Raw genomic sequence first — 25,461 nt, 5'->3', positions numbered from 1 at the left:
CCTAAACCTAACCCTAACACTATCCTAAGGCTGATTCTAACCCTAACACTAACACTATCCTAAGCCTGGTGCTAACCCTAACCCTAACCCTAACACTATCCTAGGGCTGATGCTAACCCTAACCCTAACACTATCCTAGGGCTGATGCTAACCTTAACCCTAACCCTAACACTATCCTAGGGCTGATGCTAACTCTAACCCTAACCCTACAACTCTCCTAGGGCTGAGGCTAACCCTAACCCTAACACTATCCTAGGGCTGATGCTTACCCAAACCTAACCCTAACACTATCCTAGGGCTGATGCTAACCCTAACACTAACACTATCCTAGGGCTGATTCTAACCCTAACCCTAACTCTAACACTATCCTAGGCCTGATGCTAACCCTTACACCAACACTATCCTAGGCCTGGTGATAACCCTAACCCTAACCCTAACACTATCCTAGGGCTGATGCTAACCCTAACCCTAACACTCTCCTAGGGCTGATGCTTGCCCTAACCCTAACCCTAACACTATCCTAGGCCTGATGCTAACCCTAACCCTAACCCTAACACTATCCTAGGGCTCATGATAACCCTAACCCTAACACTATCCTAGGGCTGATGCTAACCCTAACCTTAACCCTAACACTATCCTAGGGCTGATGCTAACCCTAACCCTAACACTATCCTTGGGCTGATGCTAACCCTAACCCTAACCCTAACACTATCCTAGGGCTGATGCTAATCATAACCCTAACCCTAACCCTAACACTATTTTAGGGCTGATGTTAACCCTAACCCTAACTCTAACACTATCCTAGTGCTGAGGCTAACCCTAACCATAACACTATCCTACGGCTGATACTAACCCTAACCCTACCCATAACACTATCCTAAGGCTGATGCTAACCTTAACACAAACACTATCCTAGGCCTGGTGCTAACCCTAACCCTAACCCTAACAATATCCTAGGGCTGATGCTAACCCTAACCCTAACACTATCCTTTGGCTGAAGCTAACCCTAACCCTAACCCTAACACTATCCTAGGGCTGATGCTAACCCTAACACTAACCATAACACTATCCTAGGGCTGATGCTAACCCTAACCCTAACACTATCCTTGGGCTGATGCTAACCCTAACCCTAACCCTAACCCTAACACTATCCTAGGGCTGATGCTAACCCTAACCCTAACACTATCCTTGGGCTGATGCTAACCCTAACCCTAACCCTAACACTATCCTAGGGCTGATGTTAATCATAACCCTAACCCTAACCCTAACACTATCTTAGGGCTGATGCTAACCCTAACCCTAACTCTAACACTATCCTAGGGCTGAGGCTAACCCTAACCCTAACACTATCCTACGGCTGATACTAACCCTAACCCTACCCCTAACACTATCCTAAGGCTGATGCTAACCCTAGTACTAACACTATCCTAACCCTGGTGCTAACCCTAACCCTAACCCTAACAATATCCTAGGGCTGATGCTATCCCTAACCCTAACACTCTCCTAGGGCTGAAGCTAACCCTAACCCTAACACTAACACTATCCTAGGGCTGATGCTAACCCTAACCCTAACCCTAACACTATCCTAGGGCTGATGCTAACCCTAACCCTTACCATAACACTATCCTAGGGCTGATGCTAAACCTAACCATAACCCTAACACTATCCTAGGGCTGATGCTAACCCTAACCCTAACACTATCCTAGGGCTGATGCTAACCCTAACCCTAACCCTAACACTATCCTAGGGCTGATGCTAACAATAACCCTAACACTATCCTAGGGCTGATGCTAACCCTAAACCTAACCCTAACACTCTCCTAGGGCTGAGGATAACCCTAACCCTAACACTGTCTTAGAGCTGATGCTAACCCTAACCCTTACCCTAACACTATCCTAGGGCTGATGCTAAACATAACCCTAACCCTAACACTATGCTAGCGCTGATGCTAATCCTAACCCTAACACTATCCTAGGGCTGATGCTAACCCTAACCCTAACCCTAACCCTAACCCTCTCGTAGGGCTGAGGATAACCCTAACTCTAACACTACCCTAGGGCTGATGCTAACCCTAACCCTAACCCTAACACTATCCTTGGGCTTATTCTAACACTAACACTAACACTATCCTAGGGCTGATGCTAACCCTAACCCTAACCCTAACACTATCCTAGGGCTGATGCTAACCCTAACCCTTACCCTAACACTATCCTAGGGCTGATGCTAAACCTAACCATAACCCTAACACTATCCTAGTGCTGATGATATCCCTAACCCTAACACTATCCTAGGGCTGATGCTAACCCTAAACCTAACGCTAACACTCTCCTAGGGCTGAGGCTAACCCTAACCCTAACACTATCCTAGGGCTGATGCTAACCCTAACACTAACACTATCCTAGGGCTGATGCTAACCCTAACCCTAACCCTAACACTATCCTAGGGCTGATGATAACTCTAACCCTAACACTATCCTAGGGCTGATGCTAACCCTAACCCTAACTCTAACACTATCCTATGGCTGAGTTTAACCCTAACCCTAACACTATCCTACGGCTGATGCTAACCCTAAACCTAACCCTAACACTATCCTACGGCTGATTCTAACCCTAACCCTAACACTATCCTAGGACTGATGCTAACCCTAACCCTAACACTATCCTAGGGCTGATGCTAACCTTAACCCTAACCGTAACACTATCCTAGGGCTGATACTAACCCTAACCCTAACCCTACAACTCTCCTAGGGCTGAGACTAACCCTAACCCTAACACTATCCTAGGGCTGATGCTATCCCTAACCCTAACCCTAACACTATCCTAGGGCTGATGCTAACCCTAACCCTAAAACTCTCCTAGGGCTGAGGCTAACCCTAACCCTAACACTATCCTAGAGCTGATGCTAACACTAACCCTAACACTATACTAGGGCTGATGCTAACCCTAACCCTAACCCTAACACTATCCTAGGGCTGATGCTAACCCTAACCCTTACCATAACACTATCCTAGGGCTGATGCTAAACCTAACCATAACCCTAACACTATCCTAGGGCTGATGCTAACCCTAACCCTAACACTATCCTAGGGCTGATGCTAACCCTAACCCTAACCCTAACACTATCCTAGGCCTGATGCTAACAATAACCCTAACACTATCCTAGGGCTGATGCTAACCCTAAACCTAACCCTAACACTCTCCTAGGGCTGAGGATAACCCTAACCCTAACACTGTCTTAGAGCTGATGCTAACCCTAACCCTTACCCTAACACTATCCTAGGGCTGATGCTAAACATAACCCTAACCCTAACACTATGCTAGCGCTGATGCTAATCCTAACCCTAACACTATCCTAGGGCTGATGCTAACCCTAACCCTAACCCTAACCCTCTCGTAGGGCTGAGGATAACCCTAACTCTAACACTACCCTAGGGCTGATGCTAACCCTAACCCTAACCCTAACACTATCCTTGGGCTTATTCTAACACTAACACTAACACTATCCTAGGGCTGATGCTAACCCTAACCCTAACCCTAACACTATCCTAGGGCTGATGCTAACCCTAACCCTTACCCTAACACTATCCTAGGGCTGATGCTAAACCTAACCATAACCCTAACACTATCCTAGTGCTGATGATATCCCTAACCCTAACACTATCCTAGGGCTGATGCTAACCCTAAACCTAACGCTAACACTCTCCTAGGGCTGAGGCTAACCCTAACCCTAACACTATCCTAGGGCTGATGATAACCCTAACACTAACACTATCCTAGGGCTGATGCTAACCCTAACCCTAACCCTAACACTATCCTAGGGCTGATGATAACTCTAACCCTAACACTATCCTAGGGCTGATGCTAACCCTAACCCTAACTCTAACACTATCCTATGGCTGAGTTTAACCCTAACCCTAACACTATCCTACGGCTGATGCTAACCCTAAACCTAACCCTAACACTATCCTACGGCTGATTCTAACCCTAACCCTAACACTATCCTAGGGCTGATGCTAACCCTAACCCTAACACTATCCTAGGGCTGATGCTAACCTTAACCCTAACCGTAACACTATCCTAGGGCTGATACTAACCCTAACCCTAACCCTACAACTCTCCTAGGGCTGAGACTAACCCTAACCCTAACACTATCCTAGGGCTGATGCTATCCCTAACCCTAACCCTAACACTATCCTAGGGCTGATGCTAACCCTAACCCTAAAACTCTCCTAGGGCTGAGGCTAACCCTAACCCTAACACTATCCTAGAGCTGATGCTAACACTAACCCTAACACTATACTAGGGCTGATGCTAACCCTAACCCTAACCCTAACACTATCCTAGGGCTGATGCTAACCCTAACCCTTACCATAACACTATCCTAGGGCTGATGCTAAACCTAACCATAACCCTAACACTATCCTAGGGCTGATGCTAACCCTAACCCTAACACTATCCTAGGGCTGATGCTAACCCTAACCCTAACCCTAACACTATCCTAGGGCTGATGCTAACAATAACCCTAACACTATCCTAGGGCTGATGCTAACCCTAAACCTAACCCTAACACTCTCCTAGGGCTGAGGATAACCCTAACCCTAACACTGTCTTAGAGCTGATGCTAACCCTAACCCTTACCCTAACACTATCCTAGGGCTGATGCTAAACATAACCCTAACCCTAACACTATGCTAGCGCTGATGCTAATCCTAACCCTAACACTATCCTAGGGCTGATGCTAACCCTAACCCTAACCCTAACCCTCTCGTAGGGCTGAGGATAACCCTAACTCTAACACTACCCTAGGGCTGATGCTAACCCTAACCCTAACCCTAACACTATCCTTGGGCTTATTCTAACACTAACACTAACACTATCCTAGGGCTGATGCTAACCCTAACCCTAACCCTAACACTATCCTAGGGCTGATGCTAACCCTAACCCTTACCCTAACACTATCCTAGGGCTGATGCTAAACCTAACCATAACCCTAACACTATCCTAGTGCTGATGATATCCCTAACCCTAACACTATCCTAGGGCTGATGCTAACCCTAAACCTAACGCTAACACTCTCCTAGGGCTGAGGCTAACCCTAACCCTAACACTATCCTAGGGCTGATGCTAACCCTAACACTAACACTATCCTAGGGCTGATGCTAACCCTAACCCTAACCCTAACACTATCCTAGGGCTGATGATAACTCTAACCCTAACACTATCCTAGGGCTGATGCTAACCCTAACCCTAACTCTAACACTATCCTATGGCTGAGTTTAACCCTAACCCTAACACTATCCTACGGCTGATGCTAACCCTAAACCTAACCCTAACACTATCCTACGGCTGATTCTAACCCTAACCCTAACACTATCCTAGGGCTGATGCTAACCCTAACCCTAACACTATCCTAGGGCTGATGCTAACCTTAACCCTAACCGTAACACTATCCTAGGGCTGATACTAACCCTAACCCTAACCCTACAACTCTCCTAGGGCTGAGACTAACCCTAACCCTAACACTATCCTAGGGCTGATGCTATCCCTAACCCTAACCCTAACACTATCCTAGGGCTGATGCTAACCCTAACCCTAAAACTCTCCTAGGGCTGAGGCTAACCCTAACCCTAACACTATCCTAGAGCTGATGCTAACACTAACCCTAACACTATACTAGGGCTGATGCTAACCCTAAACCTAACCCTAACACTATCCTAAGGCTGATTCTAACCCTAACACTAACACTATCCTAAGCCTGGTGCTAACCCTAACCCTAACCCTAACACTATCCTAGGGCTGATGCTAACCCTAACCCTAACACTATCCTAGGGCTGATGCTAACCTTAACCCTAACCCTAACACTATCCTAGGGCTGATGCTAACTCTAACCCTAACCCTACAACTCTCCTAGGGCTGATGCTAACCCTAACCCTAACACTATCCTAGGGCTGATGCTAACCCTAACCCTAAGCCTAACACTATCCTAGGGCTGATGCTAACCCTAACCCTAACACTATCCTAGGTCAGATGCTTACCCAAACCTAACCCTAACTCTATCCTAGGGCTGATGCTAACCCTAACACTAACACTATCCTAGGGCTGATGCTAACCCTAACCCTAACTCTAACACTATCCTAGGCCTGATGCTAACCCTGCCACCAACACTATCCTAGGCCTGGTGATAACCCTAACCCTAACCCTAACACTATGCTAGGGCTGATGCTAACCCTAACCCTAACACTACCCTAGGGCTGATGCTTGCCCTAACCCTAACCGTAACACTATCCTAGGCCTGATGCTAACCCTAACCCTAACCCTAACACTATCCTAGGGCTCATGATAACCCTAACCCTAACACTATCCTAGGGCTGATGCTAACCCTAACCTTAACCCTAACACTATCCTAGGGCTGATGCTAACCCTAACCCTAACACTATCCTTGGGCTGATGCTAACCCTAACCCTAACCCTAACACTATCCTAGGGCTGATGCTAATCATAACCCTAACCCTAACCCTAACACTATCTTAGGGCTGATGCTAACCCTAACCCTAACTCTAACACTATCCTAGGGCTGAGGCTAACCCTAACCCTAACACTATCCTACGGCTGATACTAACCCTAACCCTACCCCTAACACTATCCTAAGGCTGATGCTAACCCTAGTACTAACACTATCCTAACCCTGGTGCTAACCCTAACCCTAACCCTAACAATATCCTAGGGCTGATGCTATCCCTAACCCTAACACTCTCCTAGGGCTGAAGCTAACCCTAACCCTAACACTAACACTATCCTAGGGCTGATGCTAACCCTAACCCTAACCCTAACACTATCCTAGGGCTGATGCTAACCCTAACCCTTACCATAACACTATCCTAGGGCTGATGCTAAACCTAACCAAAACCCTAACACTATCCTAGGGCTGATGCTAACCCTAACCCTAACACTATCCTAGGGCTGATGCTAACCCTAACCCTAACCCTAACACTATCCTAGGGCTGATGCTAACAATAACCCTAACACTATCCTAGGGCTGATGCTAACCCTAACCCTAACCCTAACACTCTCCTAGGGCTGAGGCTAACCCTAACCCTAACACTGTCTTAGAGCTGATGCTAACCCTAACCCTTACCCTAACACTATCCTAGCGCTGATGCTAAACATAACCCTAACCCTAACACTATGCTAGCGCTGATGCTAACCCTAACCCTAACACTATCCTAGGGCTGATGCTAACCCTAACCCTAACCCTAACACTCTCGTAGGGCTGAGGCTAACCCTAACTCTAACACTACCCTAGGGCTGATGCTAACCCTAACCCTAACCCTAACACTATCCTTGGGCTTATTCTAACACTAACACTAACACTATCCTAGGGCTGATGCTAACCCTAACCCTAACCCTAACACTATCCTAGGGCTGATGCTAACCCTAACCCTTACACTAACACTATCCTAGGGCTGATGCTAAACCTAACCATAACCGTAACACTATCCTAGTGCTGATGATATCCCTAACCCTAACACTATCCTAGGGCTGATGCTAACCCTAAACCTAACGCTAACACTCTCCTAGGGCTGAGGCTAACCCTAACCCTAACACTATCCTAGGGCTGATGCTAACCCTAACACTAACACTATCCTAGGGCTGATGCTAACCCTAACCCTAACCCTAACACTATCCTAGGGCTGATGATAACTCTAACCCTAACACTATCCTAGGGCTGATGCTAACCCTAACCCTAACTCTAACACTATCCTATGGCTGAGTTTAACCCTAACCCTAACACTATCCTACGGCTGATGCTAACCCTAAACCTAACCCTAACACTATCCTACGGCTGATTCTAACCCTAACCCTAACACTATCCTAGGGCTGATGCTAACCCTAACCCTAACACTATCCTAGGGCTGATGCTAACCTTAACCCTAACCGTAACACTATCCTAGGGCTGATACTAACCCTAACCCTAACCCTACAACTCTCCTAGGGCTGAGACTAACCCTAACCCTAAAACTATCCTAGGGCTGATGCTATCCCTAACCCTAACCCTAACACTATCCTAGGGCTGATGCTAACCCTAACCCTAAAACTCTCCTAGGGCTGAGGCTAACCCTAACCCTAACACTATCCTAGAGCTGATGCTAACACTAACCCTAACACTATACTAGGGCTGATGCTAATCCTAAACCTAACCCTAACACTATCCTAAGGCTGATTCTAACCCTAACACTAACACTATCCTAAGCCTGGTGCTAACCCTAACCCTAACCCTAACACTATCCTAGGGCTGATGCTAACCCTAACCCTAACACTATCCTAGGGCTGATGCTAACCTTAACCCTAACCCTAACACTATCCTAGGGCTGATGCTAACTCTAACCCTAACCCTACAACTCTCCTAGGGCTGATGCTAACCCTAACCCTAACACTATCCTAGGGCTGATGCTAACCCTAACCCTAAGCCTAACACTATCCTAGGGCTGATGCTAACCCTGACACTAACACTATCCTAGGGCAGATGCTTACGCAAACCTAACCCTAACACTATCCTAGGGCTGATGCTAACCCTAACACTAACACTATCCTAGGGCTGATGCTAACCCTAACCCTAACTCTAACACTATCCTAGGCCTGATGCTAACCCTGCCACCAACACTATCCTAGGCCTGGTGATAACCCTAACCCTAACCCTAACACTATGCTAGGGCTGATGCTAACCCTAACCCTAACACTACCCTAGGGCTGATGCTTGCCCTAACCCTAACCGTAACACTATCCTAGGCCTGATGCTAACCCTAACCCTAACCCTAACACTATCCTAGGGCTCATGATAACCCTAACCCTAACACTATCCTAGGGCTGATGCTAACCCTAACCTTAACCCTAACACTATCTAGGGCTGATGCTAACCCTAACCCTAACACTATCCTTGGGCTGATGCTAACCCTAACCCTAACCCTAACACTATCCTAGGGCTGATGCTAATCATAACCCTAACCCTAACCCTAACACTATCTTAGGGCTGATGCTAACCCTAACCCTAACTCTAACACTATCCTAGGGCTGAGGCTAACCCTAACCCTAACACTATCCTACGGCTGATACTAACCCTAACCCTACCCCTAACACTATCCTAAGGCTGATGCTAACCCTAGTACTAACACTATCCTAACCCTGGTGCTAACCCTAACCCTAACCCTAACAATATCCTAGGGCTGATGCTATCCCTAACCCTAACACTCTCCTAGGGCTGAAGCTAACCCTAACCCTAACACTAACACTATCCTAGGGCTGATGCTAACCCTAACCCTAACCCTAACACTATCCTAGGGCTGATGCTAACCCTAACCCTTACCATAACACTATCCTAGGGCTGATGCTAAACCTAACCATAACCCTAACACTATCCTAGGGCTGATGCTAACCCTAACCCTAACACTATCCTAGGGCTGATGCTAACCCTAACCCTAACCCTAACACTATCCTAGGGCTGATGCTAACAATAACCCTAACACTATCCTAGGGCTGATGCTAACCCTAACCCTAACCCTAACACTCTCCTAGGGCTGAGGCTAACCCTAACCCTAACACTGTCTTAGAGCTGATGCTAACCCTAACCCTTACCCTAACACTATCCTAGGGCTGATGCTAAACATAACCCTAACCCTAACACTATGCTAGCGCTGATGCTAACCCTAACCCTAACACTATCCTAGGGCTGATGCTAACCCTAACCCTAACCCTAACACTCTCGTAGGGCTGAGGATAACCCTAACTCTAACACTACCCTAGGGCTGATGCTAACCCTAACCCTAACCCTAACACTATCCTTGGGCTTTTTCTAACACTAACACTAACACTATCCTAGGGCTGATGCTAACCCTAACCCTAACCCTAACACTATCCTAGGGCTGATGCTAACCCTAACCCTTACCCTAACACTATCCTAGGGCTGATGCTAAACCTAACCATAACCGTAACACTATCCTAGTGCTGATGATATCCCTAACCCTAACACTATCCTAGGGCTGATGCTAACTCTAAACCTAACGCTAACACTCTCCTAGGGCTGAGGCTAACCCTAACCCTAACGCTATCCTAGGGCTGATGCTAACCCTAACACTAACACTATCCTAGGGCTGATGCTAACCCTAACCCTAACCCTAACACTATCCTAGGGCTGATGATAACTCTAACCCTAACACTATCCTAGGGCTGATGCTAACCCTAACCCTAACTCTAACACTATCCTATGGCTGAGTTTAACCCTAACCCTAACACTATCCTACGGCTGATGCTAACCCTAAACCTAACCCTAACACTATCCTACGGCTGATTCTAACCCTAACCCTAACACTATCCTAGGGCTGATGCTAACCCTAACCCTAACACTATCCTAGGGCTGATGCTAACCTTAACCCTAACCGTAACACTATCCTAGGGCTGATACTAACCCTAACCCTAACCCTACAACTCTCCTAGGGCTGAGACTAACCCTAACCCTAACACTATCCTAGGGCTGATGCTATCCCTAACCCTAACCCTAACACTATCCTAGGGCTGATGCTAACCCTAACCCTAAAACTCTCCTAGGGCTGAGGCTAGCCCTAACCCTAACACTATCCTAGAGCTGATGGTAACACTAACCCTAACACTATACTAGGGCTGATGCTAACCCTAAACCTAACCCTAACACTATCCTAAGGCTGATTCTAACCCTAACACTAACACTATCCTAAGCCTGGTGCTAACCCTAACCCTAACCCTAACACTATCCTAGGGCTGATGCTAACTCTAACCCTAACCCTACAACTCTCCTAGGGCTGAGGCTAACCCTAACCCTAACACTATCCTAGGGCTGATGCTAACCCTAACCCTAAGCCTAACACTATCCTAGGGCTGATGCTAACCCTAACCCTAACACTATCCTATGGCTGATGCTTACCCAAACCTAACCCTAACACTATCCTAGGGCTGATGCTAACCCTAACACTAACACTATCCTAGGGCTGATTCTAACCCTAACCCTAACTCTAACACTATCCTAGGCCTGATGCTAACCCTTACACCAACACTATCCTAGTCCTGGTGATAACCCTAACCCTAACCCTAACACTATCCTAGGGCTGATGCTAACCCTAACCCTAACACTCTCCTAGGGCTGATGCTTGCCTTAACCCTAACCCTAACACTATCCTAGGCCTGATGCTAACCCTAACCCTAACCATAACACTATCCTAGGGCTCATGATAACCCTAACCCTAACACTATCCTAGGGCTGATGCTAACCCTAACCTTAACCCTAACACTATCCTAGGGCTGATGCTAACCCTAACCCTAACACTATCCTTGGGCTGATGCTAACCCTAACCCTAACCCTAACACTATCCTAGGGCTGATGCTAATCATAACCCTAACCCTAACACTATTTTAGGGCTGATGCTAACCCTAACCCTAACTCTAACACTATCCTAGTGCTGAGGCTAACCCTAACCATAACACTATCCTACGGCTGATACTAACCCTAACCCTACCCATAACACTATCCTAAGGCTGATGCTAACCTTAACACAAACACTATCCTAGGCCTGGTGCTAACCCTAACCCTAACCCTAACAATATCCTAGGGCTGATGCTAACCCTAACCCTAACACTATCCTTTGGCTGAAGCTAACCCTAACCCTAACCCTAACACTATCCTAGGGCTGATGCTAATCATAACCCTAACCCTAACCCCAACACTATCTTAGGGCTGATGCTAACCCTAACCCTAACTCTAACACTATCCTAGGGCTGAGGCTAACCCTAACCCTAACACTATCCTACGGCTGATACTAAACCTAACCCTACCCCTAACACTATCCTAAGGCTGATGCTAACCCTAGTACTAACACTATCCTAACCCTGGTGCTAACCCTAACCCTAACCCTAACAATATCCTAGGGCTGATGCTATCCCTAACCCTAACACTCTCCTAGGGCTGAAGCTAACCCTAACCCTAACACTAACACTATCCTAGGGCTGATGCTAACCCTAACCCTAACCCTAACACTATCCTAGGGCTGATGCTAACCCTAACCCTTACCATAACACTATCCTAGGGCTGATGCTAAACCTAACCATAACCCTAACACTATCCTAGGGCTGATGCTAACCCTAACCCTAACACTATCCTAGGGCTGATGCTAACCCTAACCCTAACCCTAACACTATCCTAGGGCTGATGCTCACAATAACCCTAACACTATCCTAGGGTTGATGCTAACCCTAACCCTAACCCTAACACTCTCCTAGGGCTGAGGCTAACCCTAACCCTAACACTGTCTTAGAGCTGATGCTAACCCTAAACCTTACCCTAACACTATCCTAGGGCTGATGCTAAACATAACCCTAACCCTAACACTATGCTAGCGCTGATGCTAACCCTAACCCTAACACTATCCTAGGGCTGATGCTAACCCTAACCCTAACCCTAACACTCTCGTAGGGCTGAGGCTAACCCTAACACTAACACTACCCTAGGGTAGATGCTAACCCTAACCCTAACCCTAACACTATCCTTGGGCTTATTCTAACACTAACACTAACACTATCCTAGGGCTGATGCTAACCCTAACCCTAACCCTAACACTATCCTAGGGCTGATGCTAACCCTAACCCTTACCCTAACACTATCCTAGGGCTGATGCTAAACCTAACCATAACCCTAACACTATCCTAGTGCTGATGATATCCCTAACCCTAACACTATCCTAGTGCTGATGCTAACCCTAAACCTAACGCTAACACTCTCCTAGGGCTGAGGCTAACCCTAAACCTAACACTATCCTAGGGCTGATGCTAACCCTAACACTAACACTATCCTAGGCTGATGCTAACCCTAACCCTAACCCTAACACTATCCTAGGGCTGATGATAACTCTAACCCTAACACTATCCTAGGGCTGATGCTAACCCTAACCCTAACTCTAACACTATCCTATGGCTGAGTTTAACCCTAACCCTAACACTATCCTACGGCTGATGCTAACCCTAAACCTAACCCTAACACTATCCTGCGGCTGATTCTAACCCTAAGCCTAACACTATCCTAGGGCTGATGCTAACCCTAACCCTAACACTATCCTAGGGCTGATGCTAACCTTAACCCTAACCGTAACACTATTCTAGGGCTGATACTAACCCTAACCCTAACCCTACAACTCTCCTAGGGCTGAGACTAACCCTAACCCTAACACTATCCTAGGGCTGATGCTATCCCTAACCCTAACACTAACACTATCCTAGGGCTGATGCTAACCCTAACCCTAAAACTCTCCTAGGGCTGAGGCTAACCCTAACCCTAGCACTATCCTAGAGCTGATGCTAACACTAACCCTAACACTATACTAGGGCTGATGCTAACCCTAAACCTAACCCTAACACTATCCTAAGGCTGATTCTAACCCTAACACTAACACTATCCTAAGCCTGGTGCTAACCCTAACCCTAACCCTAACACTATCCTAGGGCTGATGCTAACCCTAACCCTAAGCCTAACACTATCCTAGGGCTGATGCTAGCCCTAACCCTAACACTATCCTAGGGCTGATGCTTACCCAAACCTAACCCTAACACTATCCTAGGGCTGATGCTAACCCTAACACTAACACTATCCTAGGGCTGAGGCTAACCCTAACCCTAACACTATCCTAGAGCTGATGGTAACACTAACCCTAACACTATACTAGGGCTGATGCTAACCCTAAACCTAACCCTAACACTATCCTAAGGCTGATTCTAACCCTAACACTAACACTATCCTAAGCCTGGTGCTAACCCTAACCCTAACCCTAACACTATCCTAGGGCTGATGCTAACCCTAACCAAAACACTATCCTAGGGCTGATGCTAACCTTAACCCTAACCCTAACACTATCCTAGGGCTGATGCTAACTCTAACCCTAACCCTACAACTCTCCTAGGGCTGAGGCTAACCCTAACCCTAACACTATCCTAGGGCTGATGCTAACCCTAACCCTAAGCCTAACACTATCCTAGGGCTGATGCTAACCCTAACCCTAACACTATCCTATGGCTGATGCTTACCCAAACCTAACCCTAACACTATCCTAGGGCTGATGCTAACCCTAACACTAACACTATCCTAGGGCTGATTCTAACCCTAACCCTAACTCTAACACTATCCTAGGCCTGATGCTAACCCTTACACCAACACTATCCTAGGCCTGGTGATAACCCTAACCCTAACCCTAACACTATCCTAGGGCTGATGCTAACCCTAACCCTAACACTCTCCTAGGGCTGATGCTTGCCTTAACCCTAACCCTAACACTATCCTAGGCCTGATGCTAACCCTAACCCTAACCATAACACTATCCTAGGGCTCATGATAACCCTAACCCTAACACTATCCTAGGGCTGATGCTAACCCTAACCTTAACCCTAACACTATCCTAGGGCTGATGCTAACCCTAACCCTAACACTATCCTTGGGCTGATGCTAACCCTAACCCTAACCCTAACACTATCCTAGGGCTGATGCTAATCATAACCCTAACCCTAACACTATTTTAGGGCTGATGCTAACCCTAACCCTAACTCTAACACTATCCTAGTGCTGAGGCTAACCCTAACCATAACACTATCCTACGGCTGATACTAACCCTAACCCTACCCATAACACTATCCTAAGGCTGATGCTAACCTTAACACAAACACTATCCTAGGCCTGGTGCTATCCCTAACCCTAACCCTAACAATATCCTAGGGCTGATGCTAACCCTAACCCTAACACTATCCTTTGGCTGAAGCTAACCCTAACCCTAACCCTAACACTATCCTAGGGCTGATGCTAACCCTAACCCTAACCATAACACTATCCTAGGGCTGATGCTAACCCTAACCCTAACACTATCCTTGGGCTGATGCTAACACTAACCCTAACCCTAACCCTAACACTATCCTAGGGCTGATGCTAACCCTAACCCTAACACTATCCTTGGGCTGATGCTAACCCTAACCCTAACCCTAACACTATCCTAGGGCTGATGCTAATCATAACCCTAACCCTAACCCTAACACTATCTTAGGGCTGATGCTAACCCTAACCCTAACTCTAACACTATCCTAGGGCTGAGGCTAACCCTAACCCTAACACTATCCTACGGCTGATACTAACCCTAACCCTACCCATAACACAATCCTAAGGCTGATGCTAACCCTAGTACTAACACTATCCTAACCCTGGTGCTAACCCTAACCCTAACCCTAACAATATCCTAGGGCTGATGCTATCCCTAACCCTAACACTCTCCTAGGGCTGAAGCTAACCCTAACCCTAACACTAACACTATCCTAGGGCTGATGCTAACCCTAACCCTAACCCTAACACTATCCTAGGGCTGATGCTAACCCTAACCCTTACCATAACACTATCCTAGGGCTGATGCTAAACCTAACCATAACCCTAACACTATCCTAGGGCTGATGCTAACCCTAACCCTAACACTATCCTAGGGCTGATGCTAACCCTAACCCTAACCCTAACACTATCCTAGGGCTGATGCTCACAATAACCCTAACACTATCCTAGGGCTGATGCTAACCCTAACCCTAACCCTAACACTCTCCTAGGGCTGAGGCTAACCCTAACCCTAACACTGTCTTAGAGCTGATGCTAACCCTAACCCTTACCCTAACACTATCCTAGGGCTGATGCTAAACATAACCCTAACCCTAACACTATGCTAGCGCTGATGCTAACCCTAACCCTAACACTATCCTAGGGCTGATGCTAACCCTAACCCTAACCCTAACACTCTCGTAGGGCTGAGGCTAACCCTAACTCTAACACTACCCTAGGGTAGATGCTAACCCTAACCCTAACCCTAACACTATCCTTGGGCTTATTCTAACACTAACACTAACACTATCCTAGGGCTGATGCTAACCCTAACCCTAACCCTAACACTATCCTAGGGCTGATGCTAACCCTAACCCTTACCCTAACACTATCCTAGGGCTGATGCTAAACCTAACCATAACCCTAACACTATCCTAGTGCTGATGATATCCCTAACCCTAACACTATCCTAGTGCTGATGCTAACCCTAAACCTAACGCTAACACTCTCCTAGGGCTGAGGCTAACCCTAACCCTAACACTATCCTAGGGCTGATGCTAACCCTAACACTAACACTATCCTAGGCTGATGCTAACCCTAACCCTAACCCTAACACTATCCTAGGGCTGATGATAACTCTAACCCTAACACTATCCTAGGGCTGATGCTAACCCTAACCCTAACTCTAACACTATCCTATGGCTGAGTTTAACCCTAACCCTAACACAATCCTACGGCTGATGCTAACCCTAAACCTAACCCTAACACTATCCTACGGCTGATTCTAACCCTAAGCCTAACACTATCCTAGGGCTGATGCTAACCCTAACCCTAACACTATCCTAGGGCTGATGCTAACCTTAACCCTAACCGTAACACTATTCTAGGGCTGATACTAACCCTAACCCTAACCCTACAACTCTCCTAGGGCTGAGACTAACCCTAACCCTAACACTATCCTAGGGCTGATGCTATCCCTAACCCTAACACTAACACTATCCTAGGGCTGATGCTAACCCTAACCCTAAAACTCTCCTAGGGCTGAGGCTAACCCTAACCCTAAGCCTAACACTATCCTAGGGCTGATGCTAACCCTAACCCTAACACTATCCTAGGGCTGATGCTTACCCAAACCTAACCCTAACACTATCCTAGGGCTGATGCTAACCCTAACACTAACACTATCCTAGGGCTGATGCTAACCCTAACCCTAACTCTAACACTATCCTAGGCCTGATGCTAACCCTGCCACCAACACTATCCTACGCCTGGTGATAACCCTAACAGTAACCCTAACACTATGCTAGGGCTGATGCTAACCCTAACCCTAACACTACCCTAGGGCTGATGCTTGCCCTAACCCTAACCGTAACACTATCCTAGGCCTGATGCTAACCCTAACCCTAACCCTAACACTATCCTAGGGCTCATGATAACCCTAACCCTAACACTATCCTAGGGCTGATGCTAACCCTAACCTTAACCCTAACACTATCCTAGGGCTGATGCTAACCCTAACCCTATCACTATCATGGGCTGATGCTAACCCTAACCCTAACCCTAACACTATCCTAGGGCTGATGCTAATCATAACCCTAACCCTAACCCTAACACTATTTTAGGGCTGATGCTAACCCTAACACTAACTCTACCACTATCCTAGGGCTGAGGCTAACCCTAATCATAACACTATCCTACGGCTGATACTATCCCTAACCCTACCCCTAACACTATCCTAAGGCTGATGCTAACCTTAACACTAACACTATCCTAGGCCTGGTGCTAACCCTAACCCTAACCCTAACAATATCCTAGGGCTGATGCTAACCCTAACCCTAACACTATCCTTTGGCTGAAGCTAACCCTAACCCTAACACTAACACTATCCTAGGGCTGATGCTAACCCTAACCCTAACACTAACACTATCCTAGGGCTGATGCTTACCCTAACCCTAACCCTAACATTATCCTAGGCCTGATGCTAACCCTAACCCTAACCTTAACACTATCCTAGGGCTCTTGATATCCCTAACCCTAACACTATCCTAGGGCTGATGCTAACCCTAACCATAACCCTAACACTATCCTAGGGCTGATGCTAACCCTAACCCTAACACTATCCTTGGGCTGATGCTAACCCTAACCCTAACCCTAACACTATCCTAGGGCTGATGCTAATCATAACCCTAACCCTAACCCTAACACTATCTTAGGGCTGATGCTAACCCTAACCCTAACTCTAACAGTATCCCAGGGCTGAGGCTAACCCTAACCATAACACTATCCTATGGCTGATACTAACCCTAACCCTACCCCTAACACTATCCTAAGGCTGATGCTAACCTTAACACTAACACTATCCTAGGCCTGGTGCTAACCCTAACCCTAACCCTAACACTATCCTAGGGCTGATGCTAACCCTAACCCTAACCATAACACTATCCTAGGGCTGATGCTAACCCTAACCCTTACCCTAACACTATCCTAGGGCTGATGCTAAACCTAACCATAACCCTACACTATCCTAGGGCTGATGCTATCCCTAACCCTAACACTATCCTAGGGCTGATGGTAACACTAAACCTAACCCTAACACTATCCTAGGGCTGATGCTAACCCTAACCCTAACACTATCCTAGGCCTGATGCTAACCCTAACCCTAACCCTAACACTATCCTAGGGCTGATGATAACCCTAACCCTAACACTAACCTAGGGCTGATGCTAACCCTAACCCTAACCCTAACACTATCCTAGGGCTGATGCTAACCCTAACCCTAACACTATCCTTGGGCTGACGCTAACCCTAACCCTAACCCTAACACTATCCTAGGGCTGATGCTAATCATAACCCTAATCCTAACCCTAACACTATCTTAGGGCTGATGCTAACCCTAACCCTAACTCTAACACTATCCTAGGGCTGAGGCTAACCCTAACCCTAACACTACCCTACGGCTGATACTAACCCTAACCCTACCCCTAACACTATCCTAAGGCTGATGCTAACCCTAGTACTAACACTATCCTAGGCCTGGTGCTAACCCTAACCCTAACCCTAACAATATACTAGGGCTGATGCTAACCCTAACCCTAACACTATCCTAGGGCTGAAGCTAACCCTAACCCTAACCCTAACACTATCCTAGGGCTGATGCTAACCCTAACCCTAACCCTAACACTATCCTAGAGCTGATGCTAACCCTAACCCTTACCATAACACTATCCTAGGGCTGATGCTAAACCTAACCATAACCCTAACACTATCCTAGGGCTGATGCTAACCCTAACCCTAACACTATCCTAGGGCTGATGCTAACCCTAACCCTAACAATAACACTATCCTAGGGCTGATGCTAACCCTAACCCTTACCCTAACACTATCCTAGGGCTGATGCTAAACCTAACCATAACCCTACACTATCCTAGGGCTGATGCTATCCCTAACCCTAACACTATCCTAGGGCTGATGCTAACCCTAACCCTAACCCTAACACTCTCCTAGGGCTGAGGCTAACCCTAACACTAACACTGTCTTAGAGCTGATGCTAACCCTAACCCTTACCCTAACACTATCCTAGGGCTGATGCTAAACCTAACCCTAACCCTAACACTGTGCTAGAGCTGATGCTAACCCTAACCCTAACACTATCCTAGGGCTGATGCTAACCCTAACCCTAACCCTAACACTCTCCTAGGGCTGAGGCTAACCCTAACTCTAACACTACCCTAGGGCTGATGCTAACCCTAACCCTAACCCTAACACTATCCTTGGGCTGATTCTAACCCTAACACTAACACTATCCTAGGGCTGATGCTAACCCTAACCCTAACCCTAACACTATCCTAGGCCTGATGCTAACCCTAACCCTTACCCTAACACTATCCTAGGGCTGATGCTAAACCTAACCATAACCCTAACACTATCCTAGGGCTGATGCTATCCCTAACCCTAACACTATCCTAGGGCTGATGCTAACCCTAAACCTAACGCTAACACTCTCCTAGGGCTGAGGCTAACCCTAACCCTAACACTATCTTATGGCTCAGGCTAATCCTAACCCTAACACTATCCTAGGGCTCATGCTAACCCTAATCCTCACCCTAACACTATGCTAGGGCTGATGCTAACCCTAACCCTAACCCTAACACTATCCTAGGGCTGATGCTAACCCTAACCCTAACCCTAACACTATCCTAGGGCTGATGCTAACTCTAACCCTAACACTATCCTAGGGCTGATGCTAACCCTAACCCTAACCCTAACACTATCCTAGGGCTGATGCTAACCCTAACTCTAACACTATCCTAGGCCTGATGCTAACCCTATCCCTAACACTTACACTATCCTAGGGCTGATGCTAACCCTAACCCTAATCCTAACATTATCCTAGAGCAGATGCTAACCCTAACCCTAACCCTAACACTATCCTAGGGCTGATGCTAACCATAACCCTAACACTATCCTAGGGCTGATGCTAACCCTAACCCTAACCGTAACACTATCCTAGGGCTGATGCTAACCCTAACCCTAACACTATCCTAGGACTGATGCTAACCCTAACCCTAACCCTAACACTATCCTAGGGCTGATGCTAAGCCTAACACTAACACTATCCTAGGCCTGATGCTAACCCTAACCCTAACCCTAACACTATCCTAGGGCTGAGGCTAACCCTAACACTAACACTATCCTAGGGCTGATGCTAACCCTAACCCTAACCCTAACACTATCCTTGGGCTGATTCTAACCCTAACACTAACACTATCCTAGGGCTGATGCTAACCCTAACACTATCCTAGGCCTGATGCTAAACCTAACCCTTACCCTAACACTATCCTAGGGCTGATGCTAAACCTAACCATAACCCTAACACTATCCTAGGGCTGATGCTATCCCTAACCCTAACACTATCCTAGGGCTGATGCTAACCCTAAACCTAACACTAACACTCTCCTAGGGCTGAGGCTAACCCTAACCCTAACACTATCCTAGGGCTCATGCTAACCCTAACCCTAACCCTACCACTATCCTAGGGCTGATGCTAACCCTAACCCTAACCCTAACACTATCCTAGGGCTGATGCTAACCCTAACCCTAACCCTAACACTATCCTAGGGCTGATGCTAACTCTAACCCTAACACTATCCTAGGGCTGATGCTAACCCTAACCCTAACCCTAACACTATCCTAGGGCTGATGCTAACCCTAACTCTAACACTATCCTAGGCCTGATGCTAACCCTATCCCTAACCCTTACACTATCCTAGGGCTGATGCTAACCCTAACCCTAACCCTAACATTATCCTAGAGCAGATGCTAACCCTAACCCTAACCCTAACACTATCCTAGGGCTGATGCTAACCATAACCCTAACACTATCCTAGGGCTGATGCTAACCCTAACCGTAACCGTAACACTATCCTAGGGCTGATGCTAACCCTAACCCTAACACTATCCTAGGGCTGATGCTAACCCTAACCCTAACCCTAACACTATCCTAGGGCTGATGCTAACCCTAACACTAACACTATCCTAGGCCTGATGCTAACCCTAACCCTAACCCTAACACTATCCTAGGGCTGATGCTAACCCTAACACTAACACTATCCTAGGGCTGATGCTAACACTAACCCTAACCCTAACACTATCCTAGGGCTGATGCTAACTCTAACCCTAACACTATCCTAGGGCTGATGCTAACTCTAACCCTAACCCTACAACTCTCCTAGGGCTGAGGCTAACCCTAACCCTAACACTATCCTAGCGCTGATGCTAACCCTAACCCTAAGCCTAACACTATCCTAGGGCTGATGCTAACCCTAACCCTAACACTATCCTAGTGCTGATGCTTACCCAAACCTAACCCTAACACTATCCTAGGGCTGATGCTAAACCTAACACTAACACTATCCTAGGGCTGATGCTAACCCTAACCCTAACTCTAACACTATCCTAGGCCTGATGCTAACCCTTACACCAACACTATCCTAGGCCTGGTGATAACCCTAACCCTAACCCTAACACTATCCTAGGGCTGATGCTAACCCTAACCCTAACACTATCCTAGGGCTGATGCTTACCCTAACCCTAACCCTAACACTATCCTAACCTGATGCTAACCCTATCCCTAACCCTAACACTATCCTAGGGCTCATGATAACCCTAACCCTAACACTATCCTAGGGCTGATGCTAACCCTAACCTTAACCCTAACACTATCCTAGGGCTGATGCTAACCCTAACCCTAACACTATCATTGGGCTGATGCTAACCCTAACCCTAACCCTAACACTATCCTAGGGCTGATGCTAATCATAACCCTAACCCTAACCCTAACACTATTTTAGGTCTGATGCTAACCCTAACCCTAACTCTAACACTATCCTAGGGCTGAGGCTAACCCTAACCATAACACTATCCTACGGCTGATACTAACCCTAACCCTACCCCTAACACTATCCTAAGGCTGATGCTAACCTTAACACTAACACTATCCTAGGCCTGGTGCTAACCCTAACCCTAACCCTAACAATATCCTAGGGCTGATGCTAACCCTAACCCTAACACTATCCTTTGGCTGAAGCTAACCCTAACCCTAACCCTAACACTATCCTAGGGCTGATGCTAACCCTAACCCTAACACTAACAGTATCCTAGGGCTGATGCTAACCCTAACCCTAACCCTTAATCTATCCTAGGGCTGATGCTAACTCTAACCCTAACACTATCCTTGGCCTGATGCTAAACCTAACCATAACCCTACACTATCCTAGGGCTGATGCTATCTCTAACCCTAACACTATCCTAGGGCTGATGGTAACACTAAACCTTACCCTAACACTATCCTAGGGCTGATGCTAACCCTAACCCTAACACTATCCTAGGCCTGATGCTAACCCTAACCCTAACCCTAACACTATCCTAGGGCTGATGATAACCCTAACCCTAACACTATCCTAGGGCTGATGCTAACCCTAACCCTAATCCTAACACTATCCTAGGGCTGATGCTAACCCTAACCCTAACACTATCCTTGGGCTGATGCTAACCCTAACCCTAACCCTAACACTATCTTAGGGCTGATGCTAACCCTAACCCTAACTCTAACACTATCCCAGGGCTGAGGCTAACCCTAACCATAACACTATCCTACGGCTGATACTAACCCTAACCCTACCCGTAACACTATCCTAAGGCTGATGCTAACCTTAACACTAACACTATCCTAGGCCTGGTGCTAACCCTAACCCTAACCCTAACAATATCCTAGGGCTGATGCTAACCCTAACCCTAACACTATCCTTTGGCTGAAGCTAACCCTAACCCTAACCCTAACACTATCCTAGGGCTGATGCTAACCCTAACCCTAACCATAACACTATCCTAGGGCTGATGCTAACCCTATCCCTTACCCTAACACTATCCTAGGGCTGGTGCTAAACCTCACCATAACCCTACACTATCCTAGGGCTGATGCTATCCCTAACCCTAACACTATCCTAGGGATGATGGTAACACTAAACCTAACCCTAACACTATCCTAGGGCTGATGCTAACACTAACCCAAACACTATCCTAGGCCTGATGCTAACCCTAACCCTAACGCTAACACTATCCTAGGGCTGATGATAACCCTAACCCTAACACTAACCTAGGGCTGATGCTAACCCTAACCCTAACCCTAACACTATCCTAGGGCTGATGCTAACCCTAACACAAACACTATCCTAGAGCTGATGCTAACCCTAACCCTAACCCTAACAGTATCCTAGGGCTGAAGATAACTCTAACCCTAACACTATCCTAGGGCTGATGCTAACCCTAACCCTAACTCTAACAATATCCTAGGGCTGAGGTTAACCCTAACCCTAACACTATCCTACGGCTGATGCTAACCCTAAACCTAACCCTAACACTATCCTACGGCTGATTCTAACCCTAACCCTAACACTACCCTAGGGCTGATGCTAACCCTAACCCTAACACTATCCTAGGGCTGATGCTAACCTTAACCCTAACCCTAACACTATCCTAGGGCTGATACTAACCCTAACCCTAACCCTACAACTCTCCTAGGGCTGAGACTAACCCTAACCCTAACACTATCCTAGGGCTGATGCTAACCCTAACCCTAACCCTAACACTATCCTAGGGCTGATGCTAACCCTAACCCTAACACTCTCCTAGGGCTGAGGCTAACCCTAACCCTAACACTATCCTAGAGCTGATGCTAACACTAACCCTAACACTATACTAGGGCTGATGCTAACCCTAAACCTAACCCTAACACTATCCTAAGGCTGATTCTAACCCTAACACTAACACTATCCTAAGCCTGGTGCTAACCCTAACCCTAATCCTAACACTATCCTAGGGCTGATGCTAACCCTAACCCTAACACTATCCTAGGGCTGATGCTAACCTTAACCCTAACCCTAACACTATCCTAGGGCTGATGCTAACTCTAACCCTAACCCTACAACTCTCCTAGGGCTGAGGCTAACCCAACCCTAACACTATCCTAGGCCTGGTGATAACCCTAACCCTAACCCTAACACTATCCTAGGGCTGATGCTAACCCTAACCCTAACACTCTCCTAGGGCTGATGCTTGCCCTAACCCTAACCCTAACACTATCCTAGGCCTGATGCTAACCCTAACCCTAACCCTAACACTATCCTAGGGCTCATGATAACCCTAACCCTAACACTATCCTAGGGCTGATGCTAACCCTAACCCTAACTCTAACACTATCCTAGGGCTGAGGCTAACCCTAGCCATAACACTATCCTACGGCTGATACTAACCCTAACCCTACCCCTAACACTATCATAAGGCTGATGCTAACCTTAACACAAACACTATCCTAGGCCTGGTGCTAACCCTAACCCTAACCCTAACAATATCCTAGGGCTGATGCTAACCCTAACCTTAACCCTAACACTATCCTAGGGCTGATGCTAACCCTAACCCTAACACTCTCCTAGGGCTGAGGCTAACCCTAACCCTAACACTATCCTAGAGCTGATGCTAACACTAACCCTAACACTATACTAGGGCTGATGCTAACCCTAAACCTAACCCTAACACTATCCTAAGGCTGATTCTAACCCTAACACTAACACTATCCTAAGCCTGGTGCTAACCCTAACCCTAACCCTAACACTATCCTAGGGCTGATGCTAACCCTAACCCTAACACTATCCTAGGGCTGATGCTAACCTTAACCCTAACCCTAACACTATCCTAGGGCTGATGCTAACTCTAACCCTAACCCTACAACTCTCCTATGGCTGAGGCTAACCCTAACCCTAACACTATCCTAGGGCTGATGCTAACCCTAACCCTAAGCCTAACACTATCCTAGGGCTGATGCTAACCCTAACCCTAACACTATCCTAGGGCTGATGCTTACCCAAACCTAACCCTAACACTATCCTAGGGCTGATGCTAACCCTAACACTAACACTATCCTAGGGCTGATTCTAACCCTAACCCTAACTCTAACGCTATCCTAGGCCTGATGCTAACCCTTACAACAACACTATCCTAGGCCTGGTGATAACCCTAACCCTAACCCTAACACTATCCTAGGGCTGATGCTAACCCTAAACCTAACACTCTCCTAGGGCTGATGCTTGCCCTAACCCTAACCCTAACACTATCCTAGGCCTGATGCTAACCCTAACCCTAACCCTAACACTATCCTAGGGCTCATGATAACCCTAACCCTAACACTATCCTAGGGCTGATGCTAACCCTAACCTTAACCCTAACACTATCCCAGGGCTGATGCTAACCCTAACCCTAACACTATCCTTGGGCTGAT

This window comes from Lemur catta, chromosome 7 (genome assembly GCF_020740605.2).
Source record: "Lemur catta isolate mLemCat1 chromosome 7, mLemCat1.pri, whole genome shotgun sequence".
In the NCBI taxonomy this organism is placed as follows: Eukaryota; Metazoa; Chordata; class Mammalia; order Primates; family Lemuridae; genus Lemur; species Lemur catta.
Note: the sequence above shows the minus strand (reverse complement) of the source record.